The 17,733-nt window shown below is 32.5% G+C and overlaps 1 long non-coding RNA gene across 1 annotated transcript; it reads right to left on the bottom strand.

Annotated features, from left to right (window-relative positions):
* Positions 1-5,943: 5,943 nt before the first annotated feature.
* On the bottom strand, positions 5,944-17,722 carry LOC134852898 (uncharacterized). The gene is made up of 3 exons (XR_010164302.1): positions 17,665-17,722; positions 11,096-11,127; positions 5,944-7,748 (listed from the first exon to the last, which is right to left on the bottom strand). It is a non-coding gene; the product is annotated as an uncharacterized LOC134852898 (long non-coding RNA).
* Between the last annotated feature and the right edge of the window lie 11 nt (positions 17,723-17,733).

Raw genomic sequence — 17,733 nt, 5'->3', positions numbered from 1 at the left:
AAACTTGAACCTGTCTGTTCACCCAACGGATCATTGCTTGAATTTGAAAATACTGGTGACTGTAACAATTTTTTTGACCTGCAAAAAATCTATTTAGGAATACAATGCGAAGTAACACAAGCAAATGAAGTTATGATTGAAATATGTCAAAACATATCCCAATGTGTCTGATTCACCGTTCCTCGAGAACAACTCCATGTATTCCTCTTTGTTAACTGAATAGCAAAAATCTGAGAAGTTAAACTACTCTCAAAGTAAAAACTGCAAACTCGATTTTAGGTGGGATATAATTATACCAGCAACCAGGACCTCCTTTCAGTACAAATTCCAGACGGGTTTCAAAACACCGCCTTTCGGCTGAGAGTCGAGTGCCGTGCCTTTTCCTCTACTCGGACCCCAAGAAATTTATTTCAATCTTCAATTTATAGTAACAAGTTAGGTACAAGTTTTGACATTAATTATAAACAATAACAGACCGAATATACACAATACTCGAATATACATAAATCTCTAATTTGCCTCCGATTTTTTTAAATACTTCCTCTTGGTCTGCCGTTTTTTAATTACAGCAACATCTCTAAAAGGATAAACGAGAATTTCAATCAAGTCATAGAACTGATGACAGGAGTTCCAACACAAAACTCAAATTCTACCATGTGTGTTTCTTTTTGTATTTATATAGCACGTTTGGTTTTTATCACAAACTCTAATGGTGATGCTTTAGATTTTGTATACGTTAATGATTATGTTTTGAAACGTTTTTTGACTCATATGCTTTCTCATTAAATAATTTTTATGAGAATTTTTGTGAGTAGTTCAAATTCATAAAAAATTCAGTTCATAGAGTTTCGCGTACTAACTATTTTTTTTTGTGCAAAATGTCTGTCAGCATATAAGAAAAGGTTGAAAGAGTGCAGATAGCGCAGCTCATATTGAGTCAAACTGCAGTGTCAATGGTACCTTTTTACAATATAACTTTAAGTTAAATTCGAAAACTACTTGGTGACAATTGCCAATAGAAACCATTGCAGGTTACATGGGGACTATATGTTAAAACCTAAAATATGGTGAGTATTAGTATTATTACATGGGGGCTATTTGGTATAAAATATTACATGGTGACTGTTAAGATTATAACATGGTGACCATTGGTTGTCATTTAATACATGGTGACAATTATTATCTATACCTTATGGTCATCAATGTATGACACCCCCCATCATAGTGTACTAAATGCATACTACTACCGTGTACAAAGTCTTGTAGTTAACATAGTTGTAGCTTTTGAACCACGCAAGTTCTTTTTTTAAATTTTTCTTCAGCTACATAGAACTTGCTTTTCACTTGCATTTTGATTTCGTTGATACTAAGCCTTTTCGGTATCTCGAGTGCTGCGGGAGGAACGGGAAAACAACGCAGGACATTTTCTCCCTATCAAAAAGCGGAAACTTTCTCGTCGAATTGCTTCTGATTGACTTTTTTCACCAAAAAGGTAATGCAACCAACGAGTATCCGAGTATTCTATATAAATTTTGAGCCCTGTTTGAGTTTTTTTGATCAAAAAAGTATCAAAAAATAGAGAGAAAGGGTAAACCTAAAAGAGTACAAAAATCACTGGTCAGAATTTTTTTAATCGATAACAAATATTCTTCTCTTACAGCTTGCTAAAAAACGTCTTTTTTTCCAAATAAACTATACGTAATCAATTTAGAATGATTAGATACCTTAATCTATTTAACAGGGTTTCATCTTTTAATTTTGAAACCGACGCAAAAATTGTTCTACCCAATATCCTAAAAGTAAACAATTTAGTTTTTACGGTGTAAGGGGATTTTTGTTCACTGTCAAATTCAACAGTCTTGCAACACTACTCACTGTCGATTTTTACTAAATGCACTAAAAGTTTAAGACAAACGAGATTGGACATATGCAATGATGTCACCCAAAGATTATTATATGGTCCCTTGTTTTTACCGGTAACTGCAAAGTATCGCAAAATTTCAGACCAAAACTTGTAGATAAGTGGCTGTTTTTTAGGGTTATGTGAAATCTTTCACTTCGTGATTTGCCAGTCCTACAAGAATGAGACTAAGCAAAGTTTTCTCAAATGAATATTTTTTGTACGTAAGATTTTGGTTGCTCACCTTTTTTTTACCAGCGTAGTAAAACTCATTTTCCAAATAAAAAAGTGTGTTTCCAAATAAAAAAGACTTGATCTTGACCAATTTTGGATTCTAAAAAAGACAAAAAATACCTGAGAATTCTAATAAAAAAGCTAGAATATTTTTTCCTGTTTTTCATGCAAAAGTGCTAGTCTAGTGTAAGAGCTCTAGGCACTGAGGTTCCATGGATAACAATTGACCAAAAACCAATTTTTGTGCGCAAAAATATTGCCCTTTTATTTGATTATTATTCCTTTCGGGACCACGCAATCGATTATGATTCTTTAAGTTCCATGATTTAGAGAAAAATTACAAACTCATAATCCTAACGTTTTACACGCAGGTGTTCTCAATTTTATCAACCAAATTGAACACGCCCAAACTTACAACCTCCCATTTATCAGCACACCAACCACAATCCCTCATCTACCCGGCCTCCACCTACCCCATCCTCCATCTACCCCACCATCACTCACTCATTCCCTTCCACCCACATTCAGCCACACAACTACCCCCACCACACCTACCCCACCCACACTTCCACCTTTTCCACCCATTCCATCATTCCACCTTACCTACAACATCCCCCCTCAGTGTGTGTAGGTATAAAGGGGTGGGGGTAGGGTGCGCATGTTTAAAAAAAATTTTCATAAGAACGTAACGAATCATAGGATTTGAGATAAAGAAGAAACATTGATGTGTGATGATCAATTAGTTTTCGGATCAATTAATCATTATATCAATTGTCTATCAGTTAGATAGCTCAGAAGTATATCCTAAATTTTCTTTTGCTAAAACAATCCGGAACGATGAAATATCGAAAATCTTCGTCCCTAGAGATTCGAAAAAGGTTTCTGAGAAAGAGCTTTTGTATAACTAATCATAACTTTTAAAAAAACGCATTTTTTCTGAAGAAATTTAGTGAACGTGCACTTGTCGGACTTCGATAACTGGAGAAAATGTTTCAGCTTTCAAGATTTTTATCGTGGTCAATTATGCAAATCTGAAGTCCATTGAACCACTTTTGTTCTATATTCAGATTTTGCACGTCGTCTTTAGAAAATCACTTCAATAAAACTCTTTGTCGATGTTTTTTTTTCTAGAAAAATTAGATCCATTCAATAAGCTTGTTCCTGTTAATAATGTACCTTTGTTTATTTTGAAAAACTTCCAAGAAGAACTATTAGCTTATGCTATCACGTGTAGTACGAAAATTGGTTGCGGTTCTGTATGCGAAAAGCTATAACACTGTCTCACAAACATGATCACTTTTCTGATTATCTCCGTTTTTCGATGAACATTTTTAATGGGGAGTTGAAGCTGAAATGGTGTATCAAATATTTCATCTGCAACATGCGTTCTCAATTTTTTTATTCTTATATCAGTTTTTTTTTCAATTCTGAAAACTTAACTAACTCAGTGCCAAAACCAACGACTGAGAAAAAGACAGAACACGATAAGTTTTTTTGCATCGAAAACTGCAGTCTATTATTTCTGCTAGTCGCAGAGCAATCGATCTCCCCTGCGTCTTGGTATGAAACCTTCTTTCCTGCTGTAAGTTTCATACTTGAGTTTTTGGAGACACTTATTTTAGTACACATTTCAAAATCAGATTTATATTTATAGCTCTACGCCAGCCAAGAATAATGAATGCACCACAAAATTGGCGAAGCGTTTTTATCTGCAGAACAATTAACATAATTGTTCCGACATTCGAAGAAAGTGACGGAATATTTGTGCTCGCGTGGTTTTTTTTTCCTCAGACAAATTAAGACTTTCTAACTAGCCTTTTTTGACAAAAATTTTATATCATCTGAAAAGTGTTGTTGTCTTGAATTCCCCTGTGATCATTTTGTGTAAAATTATGAGGCTTTGAATGGGGGCCAATTGGGACAACTGATGATCGATATTTTTCGCGCTATTAACGTGTAAGGGGAGATTTAATCGTCTTAGAGTTCGTTCCAAATTGGTTGAATCAGGCTATTTACCATAATTGCTATGTTACTAGGAGCGCAATCTATCACTTTGTACTTTATACGGCGTCTTATAGGGTTGATTTTCACAAAAAATCTCAGATTAGAAAATTCCTCTTTTATCATTTTTTTTCATGTTATCACTGCGCGTTAGACCTTAATAGGCAGTCGGAACATTCCCTGATATGAGCAGTCTTGTTGTTCCGACTTTCGAAACAAAAGTAACGGAATATTTGTGCTCGGGTGGGTTTTTTTTTCTTCAGACAAATTTCGACTTTTTAACTAGCCATTTTTGACGGAATTTTTTTATATCATTCGAAAGGTATTGTTGTCCTGAGCTCAAATTTGAAAAGATATTTCCCCTGTGATCATTTTTTGTAAAGTTATGGGGGTTTAAAGATTGCCATTTTGGCCAATTTGGGACAATTAACGCGCGATATATTTCGCGCTATTAACGCGTAAGCGGAGAGTTAATCCGTCTTAGAAATCGTTCCAAATTGATTTAACGAAGCTTATTTGCCATAATTGATGTGTTACAAGCAGTGAAATCTATCCTTTTGTTTTTTATATGGCGTGTGGGGGGATGATGTTTATAAAAAATTTCAAATTTTTGAAAAAAAAATTTTATTTTGTTTTATTACTTTTAATTTTTTATTGATATTACTGCTCCATAAACCTTAATAGGCAGTCGGAACATTCACGGTTTCGCCCTGATACGAGCAGTCTTGATTCTATTTGCGTCTGATAACTTGCACAAAAGTTGTTATTCCAAGGAAAATTAAAAGATTCGAATATATTCTCTTTAGAACAGAACTTTACATGAGCCTTAATTTGAATCCTAGAAACTAACCCCGATGTGTGAGCAGCTTAATCAAGTTTTGGAACTGTATACGTTTTTGGTAAAAACTTGAGAAAAATGAAATCTGCGGTAAGCAGAAACGTTGGTCGTTATAATTTTATCTGGAACAAACAAGGAGTAATAGGGGCTAGAATAACTATACTTTTAAAAACTCGTTTATTTGAATAGCAGACATGATTTTTAATAAAATTTGCGGTTCGAATTTTTTCTAATTTTCGAAGAAGTTGAAACAGCAAAAACTCCCAATAAAAGACATACAGCAGATTTTTTTTACACGACATTGTAATGTTATGCTATTGGGTTACATAGTTTAATTTGGAAACAACATACACGAAATAAATGAAAGAAAACAATAAGATTTGAAAGATTACGTGATCGTACCATTTTCATAGTTTTCTCTTTTAGTTTGTCATCTTAAATTGTAACGATACAATGCTGCTCTTCAATTTTAATCTTGTAACAAGACTGCTCGTATCAGGCCGAAGCCCTGAATGTTCCGACCGCCTTTTAAAGTTAATGAGGCAGCAGAAATAACATTAAGAAATTTAAATGAAATAAAATAAAATGAAATTTTTTTTTCTAAAATTTGAAATGTTTTGAAAATAATCCCCCCACACGCCATATAAAGTATAAAAAGATAGGTTTCGTTCCTTGTAACAAATAAATTATGGTAAATAAGCTTCGTTCAACCAATTTGGAACGATTTATAAGACTGATTAAATCTCCGCTTACGCGTTAATAGCGCGAAATATATCGCGCGTTAATTGTCCCAAATTGGTCAAAATGGCAATATTTAAACATTCATAACCTTACAAAAATTGATCACAAGTGAAATATCTTTTCAAACTTAAGCTCAAGACAACAATACCTTTTGAATGATATAAAAAAATTCGTCAAAAATGGCTAGTTAAAAAGTAGAACTTTGTGTGAAGAAAAAAAAACCACCCCGAGCATAAATATTCCGTTACTTTCGTATCGAAAGTCGGAACAATAAATGTGAGCTGTTTACCAAAGACGAACTATTTAATTTCAGTCGTATATCCATAAATCAATGTATTCCATGTTTCATTCTTCTATGATCAGACAGGCCAAGTTGGCGTTTGAAAGTTTTTCCACATTTGTCACACTTGATAGAAGTTGGAGGTGAAACAATAGCTTTTTCTTTCTTAACTTCTGCCCAAATTGCAAAGATATGACTGAACGTCGTCGAATTTTTATCCCAAGTTATTGTCGGTAAGAACGTGAAGTCGAACACCGAGTAAGAAAAACTAATACTCTCGGGCTGGTTTTTCCATGAAATCTGTTTCACTAAAGTATATGAGCTATTGAGTTCGTCTTTTCTTAACAGATGCGCCAATTTAGCAGGAACCGACCAAACACAGATTAAGTTGTAGGAGATAGGTGATATGCAATCAACCGAGTCTAGTTGATGAGTGTCTGAAGTTATTTCAGTTACTGAACCAGTTATAACTGAAAACTTGATAATTTTGTTCTCGTTTTCATCAATAAAAAACAACTGATCTGTATAATAACTACCAGTCATTTTTATTTTTGGACATGACTTCGAATTAAATTTACAGCTTTTACTGTTCGTTAATTTTACCATATGGTTTATTGGATCCCAGTAAGACCAATACAAAGAGTTTCCGAATTTAAAGGGCCAAAGACAGTTATCACATTCAGGGTAATTTGCAGGTGAAAACTTCCCATTTTTGTGGGTCATGGCAGTTCTGTCACTTAGCAAAAATATGAAGTCACTTGTAAAATCACTTAGGAAGTTATTCAATGGGTAGACGTGGGTTATCGTAACGTTTTTACCGACTGTTGTTTGGAAACGAGAAACAAGTTCAAATTTCTGATCATCTTTGACAAGATTCACTTTGATAACTTCAATATTCCCGCAAAAATTGTCTGCAATTCTGAAGATCTGGCTTCTTTGCTGTCCCACGATATTGAATATATTACATTTGCCAACAAAAGTCAACATTTTTTGAAGATAAAGGGTAAAGTTTTCAAAAGTTTTCCTGACTAACTCTTCGGAGCAAAACGAAACGACTAGTTCTTGTTGGTCAGTGCAACTTTCAAACATTGGTTGGAACTTTTCAACTTTCATAAAAACACTGGAGTAATTGTTAATCAGTCTTTGGTCTGACTCGCTCAGCAACTCCCGAACACTTTTTTGAACATCAATTAGTTCATTGCATACGTTTTCAAGATTCTGTTCGAATTTCTCATTGGATTTTGATTTTCCTAAAACGTCGCGCAGCAGATTTTCTTGCAGTTTGTTACATTCGCTTTCTATGGCGAGGGAAATTTTTTCAGCATCAGTTTTGTTTTGATTGACAATTTTTGAAAATGTTGTCTTTCTTAGTTGAACAGGTTTCTCTTTGTTTTCTAAATCAGTTAACAGGCTGAAAACTTTTGTTTTTACTTCCAAAGCTTTCTCTTCGAGTGATTCACATTCATGTTTTCTGTGTGATGCCAGGCATTTGCAACAGAAAAGAACGTCACATGTTTTGCAGTATTCGGAGACAATAAAATTGTGAACCGCGCACGCAATTGGTTCAAAACCTTTCGAGTCCACAATCGAGTGCCCTTTTCGTATATGCGGAACTAAGCAGTCTTCGCAGAACAAGTTTTCACTTGACGTTTCTCCATAATTAGGTGTGCAAGTTTGACATCGATATAAAGCAATATTCGGTATTGTTGTCAAGCAAGACCCACAATCCGATGAAGACATGATGAATATGTATTCTAAAACACACGTCTACTTTCATATCTTAGTACTTAGAAAATTCTTTTTCTTGAAGTTCCTAATTAATTAGTCTTCTCTTTTCTGCTTTATGTTTATGTTCAATATCTTCAGCATTAATTTGCAAAAAAAAACGAAACTGAGACATTATTTTTATAGAAATTATTGTTGCTAATTTTCTATGAATTCTGATGTTCCCAGGCGTTGGTTAGAGGAAACAACAAAATCGAAGCACTTCAATTCAGTCCACTACAATATTTCCCCAATGTGTTAAAGTTATACTTGAAGATGTTCCAAAAATAATAAAAATGAACGTACACTTTCGTTTGGAAAGAATTACGCTAGTGGACAAAATTGAGAATTTTTTCTCCTAAATGCGTGTTTTCAATGTCTTTCTTGTACAAAACTTACTTCAAATTTCAAAAAAATTTTTACATATACCAAGAGCAAATCATCAGAGCTACTCCCAATGAAAATCATTGATTTCAATGACTTACCAATGTAATCCGGGTCTAAAATGCTAGATTTTTTCATCTGTTTGGTTGGCACTAAGTTTGGCAAAAGTGAACGACTGAAAAACTGCCGAGTTCAGCTAAAATTTTACACTGATTGTTTAATTTGTCTCGCTGAGAAAGCTCATTGTCACATGAACAACTATTTTATTCCGCTTTTTAAAGAAAGTGTTCCCCACGATGCAAAACTTTGTGCAGATGAAGAAGTTTTCAGACGCAGATTACATTGTTAAGTAATTGAAACTTTGATAAAATCTTAGAGGGTAACTCTGATTTGTTCTTTTTCTATCTAAAAAAAACTTCAAGAAACTGTAGTCCAAAAAGGACATGGAAAAGAGACGTTTAGAAAAAAAACCTGATTTTGCTTTTAATTTTGTCTACTAGTGTAATACTTTGTTGAATTTACGAACTTGACGAATTTTATTTCAAAGTTTTTTTCAAAAACTGAGAACAATACTCATAAGAACTCAAAAGTTGAGTGGATTGTCAAACCGAAACCTAGTTTCCAAAACTTGAATAACTGCTCAGAACAACGATTGAGTGCAAGCTAGCTTTTGCGATGAAATTTTATGTGTTAAGATGGGTAAAACCATTCCATTAGTTACATCTATTCCATCAAATACGAGTTAGGGAAAAGACTTCATAGTTTACGAACAAGGGAAGTTACACTTTGCAAGTTAAAAATTAGGCTTCTTTTTTCCCACGCTTTAAAATAAGCAAAATATGAGTTTGAGGTTTTCCATCATACCTATAAATTACGATCTTTGCGAGGTAATGTGAAACCAACTAAAACTTAACATTTAGTTGAATAGTGTTTCAACGTCTCGATAAACCCGATGACTAAGTGGTTAAAAATATCTGTAAAACAAACAATTTATTATTTAAGATACTTTCCTTTTCTAGAAAAGCTATTTCTACCCAGTGCAAATCGAACACAATGAAAGAGCCAAATTATGGATAAGACTTGCTACTTTGGCCCATCTTCATGATTCTGAACGGTGATGAAGTCAATGAGAAAAAAATTATAAAGTAGCGTTGAAAGAATTACAATAAAACATTTCAAATTAACAAAAAAATGAAAAAATCTTTAACATTTCAAACTCATGGTTTCAAACTTGGTTTTTTGAAAATTATGTAAAACAGTTTTGGGCGTCAACTTTACACTCAATAACTATCAAAAACCTCACCTACTTCTACGCCACCTGAAAGAGACGAAATTTTAAACTAATTTAGGCTAGTTCTGTGACTTGTAAAAAACTACTTTCAAAGAAACTGTCATAGACACTCAATTTACCTTAGTTTGTGTCAAAATTAGTGAAGCAAATCTTGATTGTTGATTAAACAGGGTGAAAAACACACTACTTAAGAGAAAAGGAAACCTAAGAACACATAATAAGGAATCAAAGTGGAATGCACAAAAACACACCATCCGGATGGCAATTGAGCACAAAAGCTTCGTTTTCTTCTTCAGCAAATAGACATTTTTAGATCTTGAACACAAATTTTAATAGAATCTTTTGAAAAAAAAGGTTTGAAAAGTGAAAAGACGGTATCAGAACGCAAGAAACTCCCGAAAAACAATCCAAGCTATGATTTGGCGACAGATTTTAAGGCTTTTTCCAGCATTCTATTATCTTATACTCAGTTTTTTTGATAAACACATTGAAACTCTAATAAAAGATTCTGAACTTTTTTCACGAAAGAAAAATTTGCACAATATTTTGCGTTACTTTTGTCCCATATCACCCCAAATTGATATTTGTTTTGTTTTAAGAAAATAAAAAATTGAATATATGAGTTTGGTCTTTACAAAATACTCATTTTTTCTACCCTAACAAATATCAAAATTCACAACAAAATCTAAACCGTGTTTTTAACTACAATCAAACTTAGAACTGTAAGTTTTCTCAAAATCGTTTCAAATCTGAAGTTTATTGCATGTTCAAAAAAATTTTGTCAGCAACTTTACTGTAAAGGCATTTTTTGTATGATACAATTTCCTCAAAAATGAACCAAGGACATACATTCTGCATCAATGTCAGCTTTTACGGGAAAACTTGACGGATTTTCCATTAAAGCTGGTTGATTTTCGGAAGTTTTATTCCACACTAGTATCACTAATGCCCACATAACAGAATAGAATAATACTTTCACCTAGCGAGCTCAATATTTTCACCTAAAGCTAGGTAGAAATGTGCCTAATTTCTATTAAACTATCTTTGCAGCTGCGCGGAATGATATTCAACAAGTGTTAGATCAACTGCAAAATTATTACACCTTTGATTTCCGGAATAACAGTGCTAATGTATCATTTGACTGTTTTTGAAAGCAAACACATTTAATCGATCCCGAATAAAGACGAGAATCAAAAATGTGATGCACAAAATAAGTTTTTTTTGTCTTTTTTTTCGAAAAAATGTAGCTTAAACAACCATCATTAAAGAACAAATTGTGAAACCAGAAAAAAAACAATAAGTTGAACTCATAACAATAATTTAGTTAACAATTGAGTCAAATTATAACAAATGAAAAATTTTGAAAATTAATTTTCCGAAAAACAATTTCACCGTAAAGTTATTTCGTTTCATTGTTCAAAATTAAGTTAACAAATTTTTCCAATTTTACCAACATTAAACGAAACAAAAATAACAGAAAGAGTTTTGTTTACCTTGAATTAAAAGATGAACTGTGATAGAATAATGACTAGATATTGCCAACCAAAACCTTCTTATACTGACATTCTAACACAATGAACTTCTAACATTCAATTCGGAAAATTTTAATATGATTTTTTGTCATTGTTTATTATTTTCGTTATTAAGATTAAATACACTCACAGTTCATGGTTGCAGATCATACGTCATCCGAACTGAAATGACATTTATTTTTTTACAGAAATTTGCGTCAAAAAAGCATATTAAGGTTAAATTGCTTTTCCGTCAAAATAAAGGACTGGTGATGATAAGTTGTGCGACGCAAAAATTGGTAAGCTGGTTTGAAAGTAAATGGCGGTATGTATTTGCAAACATTTTAACTGAGTTTGGTAACAACGTTGTTAAGGAAATATCGTAAGCTATACAGTGAATACAAGTTCAATCATTAAAAAAAAGGTGTATTGTTATCTTTCATCACATGATTTGACAAGTAGAAAAAACAAGCGTGCAAAATGATAAAATTACAGAGAGTTGCAAAAAGTTTGTGCAGACAAAATTGATTATCAAAAGCAATTGTAACAGTTGCATGCAATTTGGTTTTTCAGACAACCTCGAGATATAATTAGTAGCAAAAAGTTCGGACAGACAAAAATAATTAAAAAGAGCAAATGACCTTTTTCAGACCTTTTTTACATGCAAACGCTAATTTTTCAGACAGAAATTTTGTTTCAATTTTACCTAAAAACTCAAATTTGCATGCAAAAATTGCTCAAAAATGGCAGGTTGCTCTTTTTAATTATTTCTGTCTGTCCGAACTTTTTGCAACTCTCTATACACGTTTGGACTGAAAAGTTAGGTTTTGCACGCAAAGTTTTTTCAAAAGGTCAATTGTTCTATCTATCTATTATATATTTAAATGCGGGCTTCACTATCTCGCAATGTTTAAGCTTCTTCAACGTATTATTTTCGCATGTTTAAGCTATATCGTATATTGCAATGGTTAAGAATTTTTTTTCGATTTTCCAATTTGATTTTAGTGGTTATTTTACGAATCGAATTAGGGGTTGCGAATTTGGCCTCCAATTTTGAATGCTCGAATCATTTTCAATTTATCTAACGAGTTAAGACGATTTTTGAGATTTTTTCAAAAATTATTTGAAATTTCAAATAACAAAATATTTTGTGAGAGTACTCTAAGGAGTTACAAATCTTGCCTCCAAATATGACTGTTCAAATCCTTGTAGTTTTCGAGATATGACGGTTTTTGTGATTTTTTTCAGAAAATTTTGAGAAAACATATAATTTTTTTTTCGCAAAATCTGAAATTCCCAACCCTGTTGTTGGGTCCTGTCAGAGTAATCTCAAAGATTGCGAATCTTGCCTCCAAATATGACTGCTCAATTCTTTGTAGTTTTCGAGATATGACGTTTTTTGTGATTTTTTCAAAAATTTTCAGAAAACCTAAATTAATATGATTTTTTTAAAATCTGAAATTCCCAACACTGAAGTTGGGTACTGTCAGAGTATTATCAAGGATCGCGAATCTTGCCTCCAAATATGATTGCTCAAATCGTTGTAGTTTTTGAGATATGATGTTTTTTGTGACTTTTTCAAAATCTATTATATATTTAAATGCGGGCTTCACTATCTCGCAATGTTTAAGCTTCTTCAACGTACTATTTTCGCATGTTTAAGCTATATCGTATATTGCAATGGTTAAGAATTTTTTTTCGATTTTCCAATTTGATTTTAGTGGTTATTTTACCGAGTTTAAATTAAGCAGCCCAATATCGAATCGAATTAGGGGTTGCGAATTTGGCCTCCAATTTTGAATGCCCGAATCATTTTCATTTTATCTAACGAGATTTTTTCAAAAATTATTTAAAATTTCAAATAACAAAATATTTTAAAAAACTTGAAGTTCCCAACCCTGTAGTTGGGCGCTGTCAGAGTACTCTAAGGAGTTACAAATCTTGCCTCCAAATATGACTGTTCAAATCCTTGTAGTTTTCGAGATATGACGGTTTTTGTGATTTTTTCAGAAAATTTTCAGAAAACATAAAATTTTTTTTTTCGCAAAAGCTGAAGATCCCAACCCTGTTGTTGGGTCCTGTCAGAGTAATATCAAAGATTGCGAATCTTGCCTCCAAATATGACTGCTCAATTCTTTGTAGTTTTCGAGATATGACGTTTTTTGTGATTTTTTCAAAAATTTTCAGAAAACCTAAATTATTATGATTTTTTTAAAATCTGAAATTCCCAACCCTGAAGTTGGGTACTGTCAGAGTATTATCAAGGATCGCGAATCTTGTCTCCAAATATGATTGCTCAAATCGTTGTAGTTTTTGAGATATGATGTTTTTTGTGATTTTTTCAAAAAAAAATTCAGAAAAATTACATTAATTTTTTTTGCAAAATCTGAAATTCCCAACCCTGTAGTTGGGTCCTGTCAGAGTAATCCCAAAGATTGCTACTCTTGCCTCCAAATATGAATGCTCAATTTTTTGTTGTTTTCGAGATATGACGTTTTTTGTGATTTTTTCAAAAAATTTTAAGAAAACTTAAATTATTATAAGTTTTTAAAAATCTGAAATTCCCAACCCTGTAGTTAGGTCGTGTCAAAGTACTCTCAAGGATTGCGAATCTTGCCTCCAAGTGTAACTGCTCAAATTATAGTAGTTTTTGAGATATGACGTTTTTTGTGATTTTTTCATAAATTTTCAGAAAACTTAAATTTTTATTATTCTTTTAACATCTGAAATTCCCAACCCTTTAGTTAGGTCCTTTCAGAGTACTCTCAAGGATTGCGAATCTTGCCTCCAAATATGACTGCCCAATTCTTTGTAGTTTTCGAGATGTGACGTTTTTTGTGATTTTTCAAAATTTTCAGAAAGTTGAAATTAATTTTTTTTCGAAATTTGAAATTCCCAACTCTATAGTTCGGTGTTGTCAGGGTACTCTAAAGAGTTGCAAATCTTGCCACATGCAAATGATAAACGCGACTGCTCAACTGCTTTTAGTTTACGAGATGTGACGTTTTTGATTTTTTCAAAATTTCTCAAAGAACTTATCTACAAAGAAATTCAAAAAATTTGAAACTAACAGCTTGATGAAGATACAACCTTATTGTCAGCGTACACTCAGGCGTCGCAAATCTAGCCTCTTAAAATGAATGCTCAAATTTTTTTAGTTTCCGAGATTAGACGTTTTTGTTCAATTTTTTTTTCGGGAAACTTAGGTTTAAAAAAGTTCACAAAGTTTTGGATTCCTTACTCTATAGTAGGGTGCTCTCAGGGACTCTCAGTGGTTGCAAATCTGGCCTCCAAATTTCTCCAGAGGCCCATTAAGTTTTTGAGATGACGCTTTTAAAATAGGAATTAAAAAAATTTTAAGTTTGTAATTGGGTGCAGTCAGAGTACACTAAAAGTTTGCAGATGTTGTTTCCAATATATGCGGTTTTTACTGAGTTGTCGAAAAATTTCAAAGCACCGAAGGTGCGTTAAACGCTAGTTTAAATATATTTGTCTGTTCAAACTTTTTGATACTAATTATATAATAAGTGGCAAAAAATTGGAACAGACAAATTATTAAAAAGAACAATCGACTGCTTTTGGTGTTTTTTGCCTCCAAAAACTAAATTCAGACAACCTTGAAAATCTCACCAACAAAAGTTGTTACCATGGACAATTTAGCAAAATTTGTCAAATCAGTTTTTACTAAAAAACAGTATTCCTCTTCTCAAATGGCTCCTTATAGCCCGGACATCAACCCGATCGAAAATGTTTCGGGAATCAAAAAAAAACAATTGGCTTTGGACCCGCCAAAAACTCCCGACGAAGTCGCTCAAAAAGTTCGTCACATTTGGTTCATGCCCTTAATGATCCTCGTCGATTTCAAAATGTGATTGCACTACCTGGCTACGAATTTTTAAGTGAAAACTTCTGCTACGTGAACTTTTGATTTTATGTTTGTTTCAGTTTTAGTTTTTGCTTATGTCTGTCTATACAGTTGCAATTTTTAACTAATTATGTCTATTCGAACTTATCGCAACTCTCTATATATAGCTTTTAACCAATTTCGCGGACAATGTATTACTTTTTAAAATAATTCTGACCTTCAAAAATCAACTAAATCATTTTTTTTTATCTCGCGTTTGCTTTTATGTCGGAATTTTACGCGTTTTTTTACTCTCAAAAATTGCATGCTAAGTTTTTTCAATTGTACTTTAAAAGCAACCCGGGTTGACCTCCATACACCGAAAATGCTTATCATACAATTCCATACATCGAGTGTGTGGAAAAATGCTTGTCATACAATCTTCATACAATTTCTTAAAATGGTTGAAAACTGGTATAACTGGTATAACTGGGAAAACAGTCTGATGATAGAAAACTGAGGTTTTCAATTTTTGAAAAAAATGCTTATCATAAAATTCCCATATATGTAAATGGTAAGACAGGCATTTTTTTGATGGCGACACAAAAAAAATTTCCAGTAATTTTGAAAATTTGGCCCAAAAATTTTTTTTGTTTTTTTTCCAGCTGCAAATCGAATTTCGTACGCAAACAAACATTTTTCGAAAAAAACTTTTTGCTCGCAAAATTTAATATTTTGTGTGCATAACGTAGTCCTGGATACGATAAAATCGGATTTTATTTTCTTTTCACTTATATGTTTTTTCAAAAACGCTGAAAATTCATATTTCTTTCGTAACGGGTGTTAATAAATGCCTTGATCAATGTCTGATAATTTGAAAATTCAAAAATTTAAAATAATCATCATTAAAAAGTTTTGCCAAAAAAAAGTTTGTTTCTTTTGTTATATGCATTGTGAAAGACAAACTCAGGTCGTTTTCTATGCATTGTAAATGCACGACCGTCCAACCTTTGGTGTTTTGAGTAACCAAGGCCTTTGTCACTTGTGTTCGGTTGCAAACACAACCAAAAATTTTTCAGAAACTAAATGCAGAAAGAAAAAATCAAAATTTTTGATTTATGGAAAAACACCTATCATACAATTTTCATATATGAAAAAATGCTTATCATAGACTTTTCATACAATTTTCTGTACGTATGGAATTGTATAAAATTGTATGACAAGAAGTTTCTCATATATGGAAATTGTATGATAAGAAGTTTTGGTCAACCGGGGAAAGCAAAAAATCGACAAAAATGCGCAGTCGAATTGCATACCTCTTCTGTCAGTTCAAGCTCAGTTTCTCTTATTCAACTTGAACACTGAGTTCAAGCTCAGTTCAAGTTTATTAACTTAGTTAATCAAATACAGTTGAATATTGTTTCTTTCGAAAACTGAAAACAAAACAAAAAGTAAGGTTTGAAAACAACGTTTGTTATTTTTTCCATGTTTTTTTCCTACTCAAAAAACGCAACATGGAGCTTCACAGTTTTTTTTGAATGCTTATGTGAAATTTATCACTGTTTTTGTATCAATTATGATTTTTAAAATAATTCCCTTTAAAAGCTCACAATTTGGTTAAAAAAAGAAAAAATCTGCCATTTTTTCACACACTGAGATTTTTTTATTTTTTTTGCCGAACACTTCAAATAGAAAGGGTTTTAAATTTGGCGTCAATGAAAATTGAATATCAACAACTATTGAATTTGTTCTTTTTTTGGGTACCTGATTTTGCGTGGAAAACTAAAACTGAAAGACACACGATATCAAAGTTCCATCCATCTTTTATTTGTCGAAACAAATATGTCAAAGTAAAATTGTCGAAAGACTAATTTTTTTGCTACAAACATATTCTAATTAAAAGTAACTAGAAAAAAAAGCACTGTAATTAAACAAGTTTCTGCAAGTAATACAGAAAACGCGGACCCGTCTATGGAAAAGTTTTTCTTTTTTGTTCTGGAACTACATCTATCGCAGTTTCAGATCAGATTTTTTTGATTGGTAGATTGGCATCTCTGATAAGGTAGAATTTGCTTAATTTTGGCAACGCTGAAACTTGTTTCAAGTTTAAGCTCAGTTTTTTCCGAAACAGTTTTCGCATTTAACACAAGGTTTTTTAATTTTAAAATTGTTTGGTCTGGCTCATTTCCTCTGTCCTTTTTAACCGATCAAGAGACAAAATAATGCTTTTTTAAATAATGATTTTGAGTTGCCAATATTGATTCAGTTTATAGTTCTGTTTCAAGAGCAATTACTTCTGCTTAAGAAAAATCACCACCAAAAAAGCTTTTTCCTATTGATATTTTTTTGTAAGCTGACCTAGCATTAGCGCCTGTTCAAACTGCCAATATGTGCATGTTTATAGTTCAAAAAAATGAGATAATCGGTTGTCCAATTGTTTTCGGCATATGTCACTCAAGCTTAGAGAAGATTGTTGATATGATTTGTTTGTTCAGTCCGAAAGACACTCTTGCCTTGGTGCTGTAAACAAAAAAAGGATTTTTTTTTCTAAATTTCATTCATAAAAAGGAATTTTAAAAAAAATTAAAAGTTAGAGGTTTCGTCAATGAATTGCCGTTTCGACTACGAAAAAAAAAGTGCACCGCGAAGCGTAGACGGATAATAAACATTATAAATAAATTGAAGCTTAGTTTTTGAAAACTGCGGTATTCGGCGCAAATTTTTTCCAAAAATTTTAACAAAGCTTTTTTGAAGCTTTTGTTTTTTCTCCAAAAGTCGGTTAGCCATTGGGATATTTCGGGGTTTTGCCCTGATGCGCACTTTGTGTAGTCAGATGATGGCAAAACTAGAGAAAGAAGTTTGAAAATGTGTCTTACCTTCATTTCAAAACTAGAATAAGATAGCTAAGATTGTCATTGTGCCGTACTACGCCTTATTTGTCAAAC

This window comes from Symsagittifera roscoffensis, chromosome 8, assembly GCF_963678635.1.
Source record: "Symsagittifera roscoffensis chromosome 8, txSymRosc1.1, whole genome shotgun sequence".
Lineage (NCBI taxonomy): Eukaryota > Metazoa > Xenacoelomorpha > Acoela > Convolutidae > Symsagittifera > Symsagittifera roscoffensis.
The sequence above is the reverse complement of the archived record's forward strand: the minus strand, read 5'-3'. Positions and strand labels throughout refer to the sequence as shown.